This window comes from Oryctolagus cuniculus, chromosome X (assembly GCF_051225735.1).
Source record: "Oryctolagus cuniculus isolate XC-2025 breed Fujian yellow rabbit chromosome X, ASM5122573v1, whole genome shotgun sequence".
In the NCBI taxonomy this organism is placed as follows: domain Eukaryota; kingdom Metazoa; phylum Chordata; class Mammalia; order Lagomorpha; family Leporidae; genus Oryctolagus; species Oryctolagus cuniculus.
The window spans coordinates 27040321-27060553 of NC_142888.1; the positions used below are offsets into that span (position 1 = coordinate 27040321).

Consider the following 20233-nt stretch of genomic DNA (forward strand, 5'->3'; position numbering starts at 1 on the left):
ATACCAAAGAGGGAGCACATCTCAGAAAGGAGGCAGAATGGGAGCTGTGCATAGCATGAACACTGGACCCTGGCTGAGGAGTAAAGGAATTCAGAGAACAATGATGCTAAGAAGTACTAAAACCCTTCAGTTCCCCACAACTTTGTTCTTGATAGGCTCTCTTCACCTCGTTTTATGGACCCTTTACTACTGTGATTTTCCTTCTATCTCTTCAGCTATTCCTTTTCTATCTCACTTCCTAACTATTTCTCCTGTTGTACAACCTTTAAAATTTTGGAGAACCCCAGTCCCCAAGTCTTCTTTGCATCTTTTTCTGTAAACTCTTCTAAATCACCTAAATAGCAGCCTCTCCCAAATCCCCATATCTAAGAGCTCTCTTTGTTCTCCTAATCCACCTAATAATTTCTTCCCATTTAACAATTTCATGCAGATGTCTCACAGAGACTTGACACTCAACGTGTTGAAAATGTATTCCATCACTTACTTCCAGAGTTGCTCAATTTATTCAATGGCACCATCACTGGAACTCAAATCAGGGAGGGAGAATCAATTTTGACTCCTCCTCCATTTTACTACCTTTATTCAATCATTAAACCATGCCCATTCTTATCCCTAAATATCTGTAGATAGGCCATATTTACTTCATTTGCTCTGACACAGGGCAGTCCTAGCCATCAATGTCTGATATTGAACTACTGTGTTGGCCTTCAAATTCTCTCCATATCCAAATATGTTCTTTCCAATCCTATAACTTAATGTAGTCCAAACAATCCTTTAAAAAGCCAATCTGATCATATGTCTCATGCTGGCATCCATATCTCTAAGATAAATCCAAAATCCTTACCATGTTTTTAAAAGGCCCATCAAGATCTTGTCCCTACTTCCCGTGAACCACTTGAGCTCTAAATAGTGTGCAAGAGAATTATGAAGAATATTTTTTTGAGACTGGCAAAAAACCCAGAAATATATTTTCTACATCTTCTACTAAAATTCAATGATACTGCCAACTATCAAAGGTCAAAAACTGGCAACACAGAATTCTTATCTCTACTTCTAAGTATTATGAATTCTTGGTCCCAGTGACTATTTTATGAATAAGAAATACCCTCTACTTCACAGCATTCTGTTCAAGTACACAGATATGGATGAGGACCATAATATAAATCAGAATTTATTTATGATTTTGTCTAGACATTACAGATGAGCACAGTTTTACAATGAGTAAGATATATATGGGTACTAATTAATATGACTGAGAGATCAGTTCAATCCTTTATACCACAATTTAAAATAAAAGCCTACAACTTCCACACAATGTTGATGGGAATGTAAAGTAGTACAACATTTATGGAAGGGATCTGACATTAGCAACAGTCTGAAATGATGTATGTAAAAGGTTAATCATGTAACATAAGACTGGAAACAACTCAAATTTACCAATATGTGAATGGTTTAATAAACTACTCTGTATCATAATGGAGTACTTAAAGCACCTATCAATAGGAATGAAGAAGATGTTTACATACTGCTATAGAAGGATCTCCAGTATTATACTGTTAAATTAAAAAGAGAATCAAGGGCTAGAAGAGAGTATGTGAGAGTGTGTATGGGCCAGTGCTGTGGCGCAGCAGATTAAGGCACTGCCTGCAGTACCAGCATCCCATATGGGTGCCGGTTCAAGTCCCAGCTGCTCCACTTCTTCTTCTTCTTCTTCTTATTTTTATTTTTTAGAGATTTATTTATTTATTTGAAAGGCAGAGTTATAGAGAGGCAGAGAGGCAGAGAGAGAAAGAGAAAGAGAGAGAAGGAGAGGTCTTCCATCTGTTGGTTCACTCCCCAAATGGCCGTAATGGCCAGAGCTGCCCAATCCAAAGCCAGGAGCCAGGAGCCAGGAGCCAGGAGCCAGGGGCTTCCTCCAGGTCTCCCAGGTAAATGCAGGGGCCCAAGGACTTGGGCCATCTTCTACTGCTTTTACAGGCCATAGCAGAGAGCTGGATTGGAAGTGGAGCAGCCAGGACTCAAACCAGTGACCATATGGGATGCCGGAACTGCAGGCAGTGGTTTTAACCCCTTTGCCACAGTGCCAGCCCCGCTACTCCACTTCTGATCCAGCTCCCTGCTAATGTATCTGAGAAGGCAGTGGAGAATGGCCTAGGTGCTTGAGCCTCTGCACCCACGTGAGAGACCTGGAAGAAGCTCCTGGCACCTGGCCTCTGCCTGGCCCAGCCCTGGACGTTGTGAGTATTTTGGGAGTGAATCAGCAACCAGCAGATGGAAGGTCTCTCTCTCTCTCTTTCTCCTTCCTCTCCCCCCTTCTCCCTCTCTCTCTCTCTCTGTAGCTCTGCCTTTCAAATGAATAATTCTTAAAAAAATGAAAAAACTATATATAGATTTCAAACTTCTTTGCATCAAAATAAACTTATCTTTTTAATTTCATTTTCAATGAACTTTTTGAAGTTACCTCATATCTTCAAACAGGAATAATGGAAAAATAAAATAGAAATGAATGAAAAAGATAGTTTCCCCTATGGTAAGGAAATGAACAAGAACAGGGATGCAAACCAGGCCATTCTGAATGAACCTTATTCACAGGTTTGCTGCAATCAAGTAAATGCTGTTTTTCATAATCTAAAAACAAAATTAAAGCAAAAAGAAAAAAAGAGAAAGTCCTTAAAACTAAAAATGAGCTGATGCAGATATCTGATTAAGATCAATGTATTCTAATAATGTGGATATCCTGGCTGTGATATTATTCTAGTTTTACAGAATGTTTTTGCTAGAAGAAATGGACAAAGAACACAAGAATCTCTGTGTTTTATCTGTTATAGCCACATGGGAAACTATAATTAGTTAATAAAAACTACAATTAAATGGGACATATATTGAAACAAACTAAATCCACCTACATCAAGCTTGTAATTTAAGAAAAGAGATATTTAGAGTGGGTTTACAACCTAGGGTTTGGATTGTGTATTTCTGTGGGATATACCCTAAGGATGAAAAGAAGTATCAAAAAAAAAAAAATCCTAATCTGGATTCAGGAGTCTTATTTATTGTATATTTAAACTAGTAGGATGAAGCAAATATGTATGTATGGCATGAAACCCCTGTTGTCAGAGAAGACATACTAATCTAAAATTTTAAGTTAAGTAAAAACTCTGTAATTTTTTCTCATAAAAAACTCCTTTACATTATAGAAAATTTCAAAGTAGGAAGTAGAGTTTCATGCATCCATTACTCTAACAATTAACAATTCATTGGTCAATCTTGTTTTGTCTATATTCCAACCCAATATCCACTGCTCGCTCCTTGCCCGATTTGCGGGCAAAGCCCAGACATCAGTAAAATGTTATACATAAATATCTCAGTGATTATTTCCAAAGGCTAAAGTCTCTTGTTTTATAAAGTAACTATAAAACCAGAATTTCACATCAAAACATAATAATTCCTAATTATCTAATAACTGTCTTATTGTCTAATAAACATATTACCTAACCTAATAAATAAAAATGTGTAATTGTTATTTGAACCTGGAAAAATGGTATAAATTCATGATTTCTTTTCTCATTTTTCATGACCTTGATTGCTTCAGAAAGTACTGACCAGGTGCTTTGTGCGATGTCCTACAATTTAGATTTTTCTGATATTTTCCCCTTGCCTAGGTAGGGTTATGGGAATTTTGGGGAAGAACATCAGGGTTGATCATCACATCATATCAGGGGTCTGAGATACCCACATAACTTACAATGGATGATGTTAACTCGATCACTGGGTAAAAGCAACATCTGCCAAGTCTCTCCCTGCAAAGTCACTATTTTTCCCTTTCCATACTTTGTTCTTTGAAAGTGCATCACTAAGTCTAGAACACATTCAAGGGAAGAAGGAGATTATCTACATAAAGTAGTTAGAATTCATCTGTAATGCTCTCCTATGTATTTACTTATGTGTCTAATTACTTTTTTATGTCACGATGGACGCATATATTTATTTTATACTTTGGGATATAATCCCATACTATGTTATTTATTCTGTTGTTCAAGTCACTCTAGTTTTGGCCATTGGTTCCTGTGTCTTTCTGACATGCTCCCATCATTTTGAACACTTCTTTACCTTCAAGTCCTCTAAGATGTTTCAGGCTTATCTCACACTTTCTCAGCCTAGCTCTATTAATAATAAGTTCTTGAAGGAGCCCTAGCTCCTTCTATAATGGTAACTCAAAGAGTTCACAGAAAGTAAAATTAAAAGGTAAGTTTATTTTGGTGTCGAAAAATTTTTAAATCAAAACAAAGGATCTTCCAAAAGTTCATGGAAATGTACATTATGAAAGAACTATTCATGGATTTCAAATTATTTTTGCAACAAAGTAAACACCTTTTAATTTTACATTTCCACAAGCTTTTTGAAGCTATCTTTATCTTAGAGGAGATTTTGAAGTGAAGATCAGAGTGTGAATATGCTCATCACTAATGAGATGTCACTATTTTAGGCCCTCTAAAAGGACACAGATAGGAAATACATGTATGTGTACTAACTCCTGTATGCACAGGTATTTATAATATTTGTTATCTATCTTATCTATAAGGAGACATATGTATATCTCTGTGTGTACATATAATAAACTAAATATGAATACACTGTAGCTTCTTTCTCTCATCCAGTAACAGTTCATTCTAACATTCTCTCTTCCTTATTGGTAACTTCCCAGGAACAATTTTAACCTTCTGTATAAAATATCAATAAACAAAATAATAAAATATCATAAACAAAATTAAATAAGCAAATTTGGAGAAAATGCAAATATCTAAGCAAATAAATAATTCTTGCAAAATGGCAAACAGTAAAGAAAGTGAGTGGATGAGAAACAAATGAGTAAACACACTTTTGAAATATTTGACCACATTAATAACAAAATAAGTGAAAATTAAAGCAAAACATAATTTTGACCTATCCAAATATAAACACAGATACTCTCATTTACTACTGACATGAGCATCAATTGGTAAATCTTTATGGAGAATAATATGAAACTCTGTATAAAGAGTTTAAATTTACTGTCAGACTTCTGCTTCCAACAATGGTAGACTAGATGATTCTCTCATTGAAGAAACTAACAGCTGGAAAAAACTCTTCTTGAAAGTATCAAAGTTTTAATCAAAGTGTCAAGAACGTCAGCTAAGATCTAGGACAGTAAGGCCAAGCATCACAGTCTTGTTTGCTCTGAGAACATCTGTGCACACAGGAGACAGCTCTAAGGAAAAATTAGTCAGAATTCAGGGGAACAAGATGAACTCTACTCTCCAGTACTAAGTTGGGCCCTAAACAGTAGAGCCGTGAACCTCGGTTAAGATAGTCCTAAATTTCTAGTTCCTGTGTGCCTGGCAGCCATAAAGAGAAGTCCTCTACAGAGGAAGAAAGTATCATCCCAGGCCAGGGGTAGGGAACATCCAGCCCATGAGCTGTATAAGGCCTGTGAAATCATTTGCTCTGGCATTGCCAAGGCAATTACAGGCAGGACTCAAAATTCAATAAATATATGGCAGGCTAATTTTTTAAGTTGGTAATTTTCTATGGCCCATCAATGATGTCATAAATATGCAAATAGCCCTTTGCAGAAAAAAGGTTAGCTACCCCTGTAGGCTAACAATTTTCAACTTGATTTCTCACACACAGTTAAAATGAGTCAGGTACATAAATGAATAAGAGATCTTGACCAAGAATCAGCAAAAATAACAGACAGTAAAGGCAAACCAACCCCTGGGGATTTCATATACTGAGATTATCCAAACAGATGATTACATAATAAAGCTTACTACATCCCAGAACACAAAAGCTGAGCTTGAATTTTTCTTGCAAGAAAATGGACACAGTAAAAATATAACAAATTTTAAGAAGGGACAAAAACTATAAAACTGCAATGTATAACAAGTAAAATAAAAAATTCAAAGGGTAGATTAACAACAAATTAGATAGTGCTAAAGAGAAAACTACAGACCTGGAAGAGAGGATGGAAGAAGCAAAGGATGAAGTATGAAGAAAAGAAAGACTTGCAACACACAGAAAAGAAGAAAAGAGAAATACAGAATACCACAAAGTATACCTCTTACCTCTATTTAACAGGATCACAAAAGTGATGAGACAGGGAAAGAAGCAGAGGTAATAACTGAAGAGATAGTGACTGAATCTTCCATAACCATGGATATTAGCAACACACTAATTCAAGAAATTTAAAGAATCTATCGCAAGATTAAAACACACAACAGAAGATATACAACAGAAAAAAACTATAGAAAACAAAAGATGAAGATAATAATAGCCTGAGAAATAAAGACAGGCTATCCTTAAGAGAAGTGACAGACTGCTAGCTAAATTCTCAACACCAATGAAAGCCAGAAGATAGTGGAATATTTAATGGAGAGAAAATGCCACTCTTGAATTTTCTATCTAGTGAATATTGTTTGGGATTCAAGGAGGTATAAGGAAATTCTGAAACTAACAAAAATGGAAAGTTTGCACCCAGCAGACTAGCACAAGGAAAAAACCAAGATAATGTATGAATAAAGGACAAACAGAAGGTATGTGTATGGGTCAATCTAAAATGAATACAAATAATAATAAAAGAAATTAATGGTTTTATACCTACAAATATAATTTAAATACATGAAAACAATAGCCTATAACTCATGGAAAGCATTATAAGGAATTATGTGTTCTACAGTGCCTATAGTGTTCAGGACGACAATAACTGTCTCAATAACAGAACGTGATGAAAAATGGTTATGCAGTAAAGTAATTGAAAAGAATAAACTTCCAAATTAATAGAGGGAAAATGTAATAACAAAAATATCCAATTGATCCAAACAAATCAAGAGAGAAAAAGAAGCATGCAATATGTTGTACAAACAGAAAGCACCTAGGAAGATTACAGATAATCAAAATATCCCGAAATATAATTAAACTTAAGTGGACTAAATGTTTTAAGTAAAAGACAAAGATTGAGTGGTTGGAATAAAAAAACTTAGCTATATGCCTTTAACAAGAGATACATTTAAAATCCAAGGACACAAAAAGGTTGAGATTAAACCTTTAAGGAAGCAGAAAAGTCCTTAGAAAATTAACCTAAAATAGAAGGATGGAAATAACAGTGAGCAGAAATTACTGAAATGGAAAAAACCCACACACAATGAAAGGGATTTACAAAGCTATAAGCTGTTATTGAAAAGCAAATAAAACTGGTAATATCTAGCAAGGCTGAGAAAGAAAAAGAAAAAAAGCACAGACTACCAGTATAAAGAATAAAAAAGACATGACTACAGATCCTGCAGAGATGTTATGAACAACTTTATGCCAAAACTGTTTTAAAATTTAGATAAAATGTACTCATCACTAGCAAAATTTACAATTTAATAAAAGTGACAAGAGTAATGACAATAACACCTGAATAATCCTATAAGGATATACAGGATTGAACAAGAAGTAAAAATTGTCCTCACAGGGTACGCATAGAGATGTACTCTACCAATCATATAAAGAGAACAAAAAACCAGGGAGCACATCTCAATTCATTTGATAAGGCTAATGTAATCTAGGTATTTAAAACCTGATACGGACAGTACAAGAAAATTATAGTTCAATCTTCTCATAACCATAAATATAAAAAGGTTAAAACAAATCTAGCAACATAGAAAAATGTTTATGGAGATTACACTCCATGGGCCCAAGGTTGTTGGTCCAGGAGTCAATGTAATTCATTGCATCAACATATTAAAGGACAATATCATATGAACATTTCAATATATGCAGGAAAAAATCATTTGAAAAAATTCATCATCCATTGATGTTTAGCAAACTGTAAGATCATAAATAAAGAAAGGTAAATGCTATCAACATTGTGTTGTAAGTTTTATCCATTGTAGTAAAGGCAAAATAAAGTACAAGGGAATTGGAAAGGAACAAACTAACTTCATCATTTGTAGAGGTTATGATCATATATACAGAAAATCCAAATGATTCTTCAGATTAACTATTGGAATTAATCAATTCTGATGAATACAAAGGAATACAATATTAGCACAAGGGAGGAGGGAAAGAGAAAGGACAACGGGAGAGATTGATCTTCTCTTAAAAGTGAATACCTGGGGCAGACATTTGGCCTAGCAGTTAAGATGCCCAAGCCTCCATATCAGAGTGTCTGGGTTTGATGCCTAGCTCTGCTCCTGAGTCCCGCTTCCTGCTAATGCAGACCCTGGGAAACAATAGTAATGACTCAAATAATTAGGTTCTTGCCATCTACAAGGGAGATTTGGATTGAGTTTGCAGTTCCTGGCTTTGACCTCCTGGCTACTGTGGGCACTTGGGGAGTGAATTAGCAGATTGGAGCTTGCTTGCCTGTGTGCGTACACTATCCCTCTGCCTCTCTCCCTCTGTTTGTATGTGTGTCTAATAAACAAAAATTTTAATGAAAGCAAATATTTAAGAATAAATCCAACAAAACATAAATCCAGCATAGATATTGTTATTCAACATAGATACTAGGTCAAAGAATAAATCTAACAAATGTACCCAAGCTCTGTAGAGAAAAAGTATAGAACTTTATTGAAAGAAATCAAAGGGCTAAATAAATGAGAAGATACTACACTCATGAGCTGGAAGATCAATATGATAAAGATGTCAATAATTCTCAAACCGCTTGAGAGCTTTGATGAAGTAATTCAAGTCAAAATCTCAATGGGAGGGTAGAAATTATAACTTCAATCTAAAACAATTATGGAAAACATAGAGACAAGTATATTCCTCAAAACACATCTGAAGAACAAGGCAGAAAAATCTGCTCTACAAGTTACCAGCACTTACAAAGCTATAACAAGTAAGAAAACAGATTCTTGGCATGCCAGACAAATAGGCCAATGGATCAGAAGTGAACCTGGAAGCAATCACTCACAGTCATGCACCACGTAACGATGCTTTGGTCAGTGACAGACTGCATATTTACCACAGTGGTTCCATAAGATTATACTGACTAGTGATGTTGTAGTCATCTTAGTGTAAGTCTACTTTGTGATATTTGCACAATCACCTAATGACACATTTCTCAGAACATATCCCTGTCATTAGGTGACACATGACTGTACTTCATCTATGGATACTTGATTTATGGCACAGGTGACATCTGAGTATACTTCATCTATGGATATACTTGATTTATGGCAAATGTGGCACTTCAGAGCAGTCTTTTCCGTAATTGAGCTAGGACTACTGATGATCTACATGGAGAGAAAGAAAACTGCACAGCTACCTCACAGTATACAAGATAGCAATTCCAGATAGATGATAAAATAAAGGAGAATATTTTCTTTTTTTTCTTTTTTTTTTTTTTTGCAGGCAGAGTGGATAGTGAGAGAGAGAGAGAGAGACAGAGAGAGACAGAGAGAAAGGTCTTCCTTTGCCGTTGGTTCACCCTCCAATGGCCGCCGCGGCCAGCGCGCTGCGGCTGGCGCACTGCGCTGATCCGATGGCAGGAGCCAGGTACTTCTCCTGGTCTCCCATAGGGTGCAGGGCCCAAGCACTTGGGCCATCCTCCACTGCACTCCCTGGCCACAGCAGAGAGCTGGCCTGGAAGAGGGGCAACCGGGACAGAATCCGGCGCCCTGACCGGGACTAGAACCCGGTGTGCCGGCGCCGCAAGGCGGAGGATTAGCCTAGTGAGCCGCGGCGCCGGCCTGAGAATATTTTCATAATCTCAGGGCGGGTAAACATTTCTTAAGCAAGCCATAAAAATGCTAACCATAAAAAGGTTGATAAATAAGAGGATATTGAAATTGCAAGCTTTGTAAAAATCAAAAGATACCACTAAAAGAATGGAGACACAGATCACTAATTGGCCATTAGGGAAGAGTAATCAGGAAAAACCACACTGAGATTTTACCACACACCAATTGGCAAAGTTGAAAATTCTGACAAGCCAAGTATACTAGGAAGGATGTGCAGCACAGGTAGTAATCAATCATAAGAATAACAAGAGGGGGCTGTAAAATAAGAACTCATAACAGGCTTAAGTGGGGGCAGTCCGAGGATAATCAGGACTTATGTCATCTTAGGAAATCATATCCTATTGGTGGGTGGAGAGTTAGTTTATACACCCAGTTAAGAAAACAGCTTGGTATTCTCTAGAAAAACTGAAGTTGTACATATTCTAAAATCTATCAACTCTACTCCTGTGTTTTTATCCTACATGAATGTGTACTTAGGTGTACCAGGATACCTATATGACTGTTTACAACAGAATTGTTCAAAATAGCCACATCTGGAAGCCACCCAATTATCTGCTAGATTAAAATGAATAAACAGTAAAAGCTTGTTCATTGTAATACTATACAGTGACAAAATGAAGTAACAGCTGCATAAAGCAATCTGTATCAATTTCACAGAGCAAAGAGTAGACACTGTATAATTCCATTTAAATAAAGATTTAAAAAACAGATAACACTATTATATTATTTGGGGATGCCTATTTGGATGGAGGAGATACAAAAACACACAAGTGAGGGGCCAGTGTTGTGGTGTAGCGGCTAGAGCCACTGTCTGTGACACCAGCATCCCATATCAGTGCCAGTTCAAGTCCCGGCTGCTCTACTTCCAATCCAGCTCCCTGATAATGTGCCTGGGAAAGCAGCAGAGGATAGGCCAAATGCTTGGTCCTCTGCCACCCACATGGGAGACCCAGATGGAGTTCCTGTTCCTGGTTTTGGTCTGGCTCAGACTCAGATGTTGTGACCATTTGGGGAATGAACCAGCGGATGGAAGACCTCTTTGTTTCTCTGTCTCTCTCTAATTCTGCCTTTAAAATAAATAAAATAAATCTTAAAAACAAAAACAAAGCCGCAAGTGAATCCTAGGCTCTGGTTATTTCTGAGAGAGGAAGGGGGCTGTGATCAGATGGGGGAATTCAGGGGCTGCTTAGGAGTGGAATTTTTTTTTAGGTTGTAGTTACGTGGTTGCTCACTTTACAATACTTCCTTAAGTTGTATATGTACAGGTATGCATTTTTCTACATATGATGTATCGTATTTTGAAAAGTTAAATCTATGTGTGATCCATATGTGCATATTTTTATACTCTTTTACTCAGTAGTTCCACGTCTAGAAACATATTCTGAGAAAACCAAGTAATGAGGGGTGAACAAGTAATTATATACTAGACTATTAACTATAACATTATTTCTAAGAGTAAAAAAGCAAAAAATCAATGTGAATGTTCAAATATAGGAAAATTATTTAATTAAATATGGCACAGACACAAATTTAGATATTGTAATACAGTCGTTAAGATACTGTATTCAATAAGCCAGTCCCAAAAAGACAGATATCATGTTTTCCCTGATCTGGGGTAACAACTAGAGTACCTAAAATGTAATGTGCTGGAGTGAAGTGGACATTTTGAGATTCGATGGTTTGTTTACAGCCCTTGTCTCTACTGTTTAGGAACAGTGATTTTTTTTCTTCATACTATTTGTTGAACTCTTTACTTAGTGTAAGGTTAACCTTATGAGTATAAAATAAACTGAAAATAGATCTTTGTAAAAATTAAGAGAATGGGAGAGGGGGGAGGAACAAGGGTGGGAGTGTGGGCTGGAGGGAGAGTAGGGTAGGGTAGAAAGTATCACTATGTTCCTAAATCTGTATCTATGAAATACATGAAACTTGGATACCTTAAATAAAATTAGAAAAAGACACTGTATTCAAAAATATTTAATGGTATAGCAAACTGCTTAAAATTATTAAGTAAAAAGAATCAAGAAACAAAATTACATATATAAAATGATCTCAAAGTAATTGTAATAATGAGTACAAATATGAGGATATCTCATAAAGTTCATGGAAAATGGAATTAAGAGGTAAGATTTTTTTTTACTGCAAAAAATTTGAAATAGTTTTTTCATAATACACATTTCCCATGAACTTTCTGAATACCCCAGCATAGAAGGAAATGTTCCAAAAATGTTCACTAATGAACTTTTGTGAATGGTACTGCCATCATCATTTTCTATAATTTCTAAATGTGTACAAGGTATGTATATTGTAAAGTCTGTTTGCACTAAAAACTACTTATACTTTTTATTTTTAAATGAACAAACTTTCTTTTAAATAACAGAAGATTAACTGAAATTCCATCATATTCTATATGTGTATATATTTATTCAAAGTTGTGTTAACAATGGAGCAGGCATTCAGTGCAAGCAGACACTACTCAGGATACCCATATCCCAGATCAGACAGCCCAAGTTCAAATACCAGCTCTGCTCCTAATTCCAGCTTCCTGATAATGTGCACCCTGCAAGGCGGCAGGTGATGGCTCAAGTAATTGGGTCACTGCCACCTACATGGGAAACCCAGATGGAGTTCCTGGCTCCTGGCTCCAGCCTGGCCCAGCCCTAGCTGTTGAGGACACTTGGGGAGTAAACCAGCAGATGGAAGATTTCTCTCTCTGTTTTCCTCCCTAGCTTTCAAATAAATAATAAAAATAAATAATAAATTTTTCAAATATTAAAAAAACCCTCAAAACTAGCCAGCCTTTAAAAAAAAAAGCAAGAAAAAATTATTTTCAGTGCCTTGAAGAACAGGTTTTATAGATAAAAAATTACTGGAGTGACAAGTTCAAAGTGTATTTCTAAGAATACATTTTATTTTTAATGCAGCATTCAAGGCTTAAAAATCTAGTCTATGCTGTAACATCTCAACCCAGGATTTTTGTAAACAAAAATCTGGCTACCTAAAATTTTCTTTTTCAATAGATACTGTACTTAGTTCAATTCTTTTTTAAAAAAAGCACAACAAAAATCCAAACCCTACAATTGTCTTTATAGGCAATTATATTTTGTTTGCACATCCTGGAGTTTTTCAACTCAAAACTCTTTCTCTGTTTAGTTTGTGAAGAGTTAACATAGCAGGCCTAAACTGCTATCTCGTGAAAGGCCATCTGGAAATTTAGGTTCTTACTTTCCTAACTGAAAAGAGTGGTGGCCCACATCTAAACTGCTTGTGAAAACATGACTGATGAGGAACATCTGCTTTCTTTGTGGGAGTCTAGGAATTTGGCACATGCCAGCCTCCAAAGAAAAGCTTGGGTCCCGAGTCTCTTAACAGGCTTTCCTGGTCCGCAACATTTCACCTATGTCGTCACAACCCACTACTGACAGAGGACCTGTGGTTTCTCCTGGACTTCTACCCATGTACCTTTCCCTTTAGCTGACTCTGCGTCCATCCTTTAGCTGTAATACATCACAGCTGTGAATATGATTAGATACTGAGTACTCTGGATTCTCGTAATGACTCATCAAGCCTGGGGGTGGTCTGGGGGATCCCTGACAAACCAGTCTTCAAACTAAAATCAACTAAACATTTTGTTACAGTTGAGTCAAGACCAATGTTTAATTTGCTGGAAAAAAAAAAAAAAAAAGAATGATTAGCAACTTATACCATCGCTTTTTTTTTTTTGACAGGCAGAGTGGACAGTGAGAGAGAGAGACAGAGAGAAAGGTCTTCCTTTGCCGTTGGTTCACCCTCCAATGGCCGCCGCGGCTGGCGCGCTGTGGCTGGCACACAGCGCTGATCCGAAGGCAGGAACCAGGTACTTCTCCTGGTCTCCCATGGGGTGCAGGGCCCAAGCACTTGGGCCATCCTCCACTGCACTCCCGGGCCACAGCAGAGAGCTGGACTGGAAGAGGGGCAACTGGGACAGAATCCGGTGCCCCGACCGGGACTAGAACCCGGTGTGCCAGCGCCGCAGGCGGAGGATTAGCCTAGTGAGCCGCGGCGCTGGCCTACCATCACTTATAATAGCAAAAAAATCAAAATAGATCAAACTATAAGAATATGTGCATATCTTCAAACACATTAAAGTGTTACAGTCCAGATATTTATGGCATGATTTGAGACAAACATATTTTTCTTAAGTGGCAAATTTGCTGGTGAGTGGTAATCAGTTTTCTCTATCAGTAAAAATGAATTTCAGAAACACTGCCTTTCTCAAGTCTAAGTACCAGATCAAAAAAATTAAACATAAAATAAAAGGACTTTTCATTTATGAAATCCTTTCTGAGCTTCAAAAACATAAACTGTTAATATTATTTTAAAAGATACCAACTACTGTTTTCACATCAGATGTGCTTCAAATCTGTGTTTAATTGCTGTAAAAGTCTCCCCATAGTATATATAATCATTCCATAATAAGATAATTAAATTCCTTGGCCAGCTAATTTAGGATTTACAGCTTAACTTGAGTACTAGACATGACTAAAAACAAGCCTGGATGTGTTACTTAGGAAAAAAATTAATTTTTTGGGGGAATGGGGTTAACACAAAACAGCCCCATCTTTGCAACTGAACCTGTATTTTAAAACACGTTGCAGCGAACTGCGGCAGACAAATTCAAATTTAAGTGTAATCCCAAAGCAATGGGATATAGTGCAAACATATGCAAACAACTATGTGCACTGGGGGGAAATGACAACGTAATCTCCCAGCAGTATTGACTCTATTTTAAAGGTCAATCACCTCTTGAGCTGCCTGGCCAGAATCTAGCCACATCTGCTGAAACTGAGTATCTAAGGATGTGGCTGCCATGCAGCTTGTTAAACAAACTACACATTGGACTTTCTCATCAACATTTTGAAATCTACTGCTCTAAACTTTTCCAGCCCTAAGATTCTGGCACTGTGGGTCTCTTTATTTCAGCATGGTTTAAACTTATAAACCATTTGTAAGTAAGTGGGTATCAACTAGTACTAAGGATTTTCCAACATGATAAGTAACATTATGGGACCATATAGTTTCCTGTCTTCAGTTTAGGAAGAAAACAGGAATGTTGGCTATACATAGTCTGTGGCACAGACATGGACACCATATTAAGAAACCTGCTGAAAATCCAAATATGCTATTTTCTCCAGCCTTGTCTCCACCAAAATGATAAGGGCTGCTAAGCAGCCAAGAAACAGCAGTTAACTGACCTAATTTCATTTGCTTTCCCTTTCCTGTCTTCTCTGTATGAATAGTGTCATGTTAGAAAACTATGAAGAGGATCCAGATAACCCAAAACCTGAGTGATGATCCTCTGAATACCAAGAGTAATTACAGTTGTTGTCAGAAACTGGAACTCAGGAGTTCAGCCTATATAGTAGCTACAGAAGCAATCTCTCACCTAGCCATCAGGGGGAGGCACACACAAGTGTATTGGCTTTGTTCTTTGATCCGTATGACATCTTAATTGATGTTTTTGGTTTGTTGGTTTGTTTGTTTAAAATCCAGAGACGAAGGGGGATGCAAGAAAGGGAAAGGATAATTGTTGAAGCAAATTTATAAAACAATGAAAGAATAGAACAGTTTTATGTTTCTGTTTTGTTTCTGGCTCTTTGGAGAAAGAACTAAGTTATTTTAACTATGAATTTGTAATGTACTTTGAAATCCCTAGGGCTAATAAAACAATCCTAAATTTAGAAATATGTCAAGGCCAATAAGGGAAAACTGAAAAGAAATTGATATGACAAGATTTTAAGGAACTATTATTGCTTTTGTTAGGTATGACACTAGTAGTATGGTTACTTCTTCTTCTTTTTTTTTTTTTCAAAAAAAGTCCTTATCTGTTAGAAATACAAACAGGAGTATTTATAGGTGAAATGATATCACTTTAGAAATCTCTGGAGGTGGTAAATACAACAGGGAAAGACAGAAGAGGGAAGGCAAAATGTTGAAGCTCAGTGACTGGTAGGCTGGGGCTTACCCTCTTTTCATTTGAGATTTTCCAGAATAAAAGGTTAAAAAATAAAATAGAAATATGTCTGCCTCAGTAACTTGGGTTAACACTGGGATTAGGCCACTATAAATACCCAACTTCAATGAGGTTTCATCTCAATATGTAACTATTTTGATCACGACTGAATCATACAAAATTAGCTATATAACATCCCATATAGACTGCTTCAAGACCAAGGAAGCAAAACAAACTCATTAAGCCCACTGGAAATAATACTATATACTTCTAGAACACTTTACCACCTACAAAAGGAATTCACACAGTTACTTATCTAGTTTAGTCTTAAGAAGACTTTCAAGGTAAGAAAACTGGGGTCAGCATTGTAGTGCAGCGGGTTAAGCTGCCACTTGTGATGTGCACTGGTTGGAGTCCCAGTTGCTCTGCTTCCAGTCCAGCTCCCTGCTAACGTGCCTGGAAGGCAGTGGAAGATGGCTCAAGTGCTTGGGCCCCTGCCACCCATGTGGTTCCTGGCTCCTAGCTGCAGCATGGCCCAGGCTCGGCCGTTGTGACTGTTTGGGGACTGATTCACAGGATGAAAGAGCTCTTGCGTGCGTGTGCTCTTGCTCACGCTCTCTCTCTCTCTCTCTCTCTCTCTCTCTCTCTCTCTCTCTCTCTCACCCTGCCTTTCAAATAAATAAAATTTTTAAAAAGGGTAAGAAAACTGAGGCTCAGAGAAGTTACAAGACTTGGCCAGAGCCACATAATTAGGAAAAGTGACATAGCTGGATTACTGACACAGGTTTTATGACACTGAAGACTGTCTCTCTACTATGCTGTCACTTAGGCCCCTTTGATGCAACAGCAAACATGGCAAATTTTAGGTGAATAAGAAAGTTTGTTCTGTGCTTATCACTTTAGAGTAGGGGTGAGGAACATCCAGCCCACAGGCCATATAAGGCCTGTGAAATTATTTGGTTTGGCTTTGCCAAGGCAATGCCAGGTAGGACTTAGAATTTAATAAATCTATATAGCAGGTTAATTTTTTAATTGATAATTTTGTGTGGTCCCCAGATGATGTTAAAATTTTCAAATTGCCCTTGGAGGAAAAAAATGTTTCCCACCCCTGCTTTAGAGTAATGATAAGACCTGTTCTTTAATCTTCTCAGAGGATAATAGAAACAGATCTCTTGAATAAATAAGAAAAGTAAAACAGAGAAGCAACTTCAAAAGAATTACAAGGGGCAGGTGTTTGGACTATTGGTTAAGCCACTGGTTAGGATGCTCGCATCCCACATTGGAGTGCCTGGGTTTCATATCTAGCTCTAGCTCCTGACTCCAGCTTCCTGCTAATATTAGGCAGAGGTGATGGCTCAATAATTGGTCCCTGTCATCCATGTGGGCGACTTGGATTGAATTCCTAGCTCTCAGGTTTCCTACCTGCCCCACATCCCTTCCCCAGCTATTGCAGGCATTTGGGGAGTTATCCAGCAGATGGAAGTTCTCTCTCTCTCTCTCAACTTAAAAAAAGTAAGAATTATAATATCTGTAAACTGGAAGGGGCATTAGAGGCCTTCTCTAGTCCAAAATTTGAAATTTACCTTTGGTCCCCTTGGATAAGTCAGGCTTGAGCATTTACAGTGAGAAACTACAAACCCTGGAAATGGCTTGTGAGACAGCCAACTGCATTCATGGACTAAACACAATTGTGAAAGAGGCCTTCTTCACTTACAGGTGAAACCTGCCACTTGTTGGTTCCTGTTACAGTCTCTGATGCTACACTGAATAAGCCTATACTCTTCTTATGTTAGATGACCTTCAAAATAATATTGGTTATGTTTTTCTTTCTTTAAAGATTTATTTATCTATTTGAAAGTCAGAGTTACAGAGAGAGAGAAGGAGAGGCAGAGAGAGAGAGAGGTCTTCCATCTGCTGGTTCACTCCCCAATTGGCTGCAATGGCCAGAGCTGTGCTGATCTGAAGCCAGGAGCCAGGAGCTTCCTCCAGATCTTCCCACATGGGTGCAGGGGCCCAAGGACTTGGGCCATGTTCTACTGCTTTCCCAGGCCATAGCAGAGAGCTGGAGTGGAAGTAGAACAGCTGGGACTCAAACCGGTGCCCATATGGGATGCTGGCACTGCAGGCAGCAGCTTAAACTACTATGCCACAGTGATAGCTCATGGTTGTTTCTACTCATGGGCTTCTACACTGGGGACTTGCAGAAGAATAAGAAAACCAATACATTCAGAGAGGACCAAAGCCTCCCAGTCTTTTCTAGAAATCTCCAGGGCCAGGGCTGGCACTGTGGCATAGTGGGTAAAGCCACCACCTGTGATGCTGGCATCGCATATGGGTGGTGGTTCATGTCCTGGCTCCTCCACTTCTGATCCAGCTCCCTGCTAATGCACCTAGGAAAGCCCAAGTGCTCGGGTCCCTGTACCCACGTGGGAGACCTGGAGGAAGCTCCTGGCTCCAGATCATCCCAGCTCCAGCCATTGTGGCCACTTGTGGAGTGAATCAGCAAGTGGAAGATCAATCTCTCTCTCTCTAACTCTGCCTTTCAAATAAATAAGTAAAATCTAAATGAAAGGAAGGAAGGAAGGAAGGAAGGAAGGAAGGAAGGAAGAAAGGAAGGCAGGCACTCTGAGTCCTGGCTGCTCCAGCTTCCTGCTAATGTTCCTGGGAAAGCCATGGAAGATGGCTCAAATGCTTGGGCCTGTGTCACGTGGAAGATCCAGATGGCGTTCCAGGCTCCTGGTTTCAGCATGGCCCAGCCCTGCCTGTTACATACATTTGGGAGTAAACCAGAGGATGGAATATCCATCTCTTTTTCCTTCTCTCTCTGTCTCTCCCTCTCTCTAAATCTGCCTTTCAAATATATAAAAGAAATCTTCCAAAAAAAAAAAAAAAAAAGAGAGAGAGAGAAAGAAATCTCTCATGCTAGTGGTCTTCAACTTGGGAATTGGGTATTTCCGGTAGTATCCAAAGGACCTTCCAGAACTAGGGTACTAGGCTATTTTAAGACAACCAATTTCTTTATCTTTGTTTGCCATTATTTGGCTTGTATGAAAACAAGCCTGTGGTCTGTTGGTTAGCCTTTTCCAAGACCCCCTCTACAATTACCCACCTCCAAAGACACATGGCTCCCCTTCCTGCAAAGCCTGCCTAGCTTCAGACATGACTGCAGAATGCACAGCTCCTGAGAGCAACACCCTGGAGAGTGAAGCGGAGCTTGAGAAAGGGAGGTGCCACCTTACTTCACCCAGGCAATATACTCACAGCAAAGCCTGACCTGTTTGAGAATTTGAAATCAATGCTAAAATGACATAGGGATTTAGGGAGGTCTATTAATGCTTTAATGTTATTTGAAAACTGAAGTCCGATGTTCTTCTGATAGACAAGGAGTCTGCCCTGACTGAGTGATTGGACAATGAGGACTAGCATTGCCAGGGAGGTGGCACAGCAGACATTTCCTAGAAAGGGAATGAGATAAAAGCGTTGCTCTACAGTTGTGACAAAACTACATTTAAAACAATACTGAAGACTGAAAAGTGCATCCTCATGATGGAAGTTTTTCGGGATCAACTTAAAAATTTGTGAGATGGGTACATGAGTTTTTAACTTTTTTTTAGTAGGTTTATTGGTAAAGATTCTGATGGCTGTGGCTTTGTGACTGAGTTTCTAGGCTCTTTTCTATTCCGGTTATCCACTTCTGCAAACATCCCAGGGTCCTGCTTACCACAAGCACTCCTGGAAGAAAGAGCAGTATACAATGGAGTGGCCCCTGGCTTTGCTCTGAACATGATTTACTTCTAATTAACATTCAGGGCTTTGGAAGCCATGGCAAACAACTGACTATCACGTTCATCTCTTTTTCACATGAGTAGTCACAACTAAACTCTCAGTGGTGCTGTACCTATGAATCTGAAGGAAGGAGTCTGTATTTCACTGGTCTTAAGTGTCACCTTTGTTTCAGCTCCTTTGCTATAAATTTGCATAATATTTTTGAACTGCGATGTAGATAGCTAACCCTCTGTGTGGGGCAGCTTGTAGAATGGCTCCTGTATTCAGGCCCGGGTGTAATCCCCTCCCCTGTGTGTAGGGTGGATCTATTGACTTATTTCTAACTTATAGAATATGGTAAAAGTGGTATTTCAGAGATTAGGTTATACAACTGGGACTTCATCTTGCTCACGCTCTGTCTCTTGCCCTGCTGCTTGCTTGCTCTGAGGAGGCCGCTGCCATGTCATACACAGCTCTATGGAAAAGTTCATGTGACCAGGGACCAAGGGAGGCCTCAGGCCAACAGCTCATAAGGAACTGAGGCCCTCAATACAACAGCCCAAGAGGAACTGAAGACTGCCAACAACTACCCGAGAGAGCTTGGAAACAGATCCACACACTCCCCTGCCCTCAAGGGGAGCCTTAAAAAGACTTTAGCCCTGGCCAAGACCATGACTACTGGTCTATGAGAGACCCAGGGTCACAGGAC

The 20233-nt window shown here is 38.4% G+C and overlaps 1 protein-coding gene across 16 annotated transcripts in view; it reads right to left on the minus strand.

Annotated features, from left to right (window-relative positions):
* Nucleotides 1-20233, minus strand: part of CASK (calcium/calmodulin dependent serine protein kinase) — a 366640-nt gene that overhangs the window by 201046 nt on the left and 145361 nt on the right. The gene's annotated exons all lie outside the window — the stretch shown is intronic.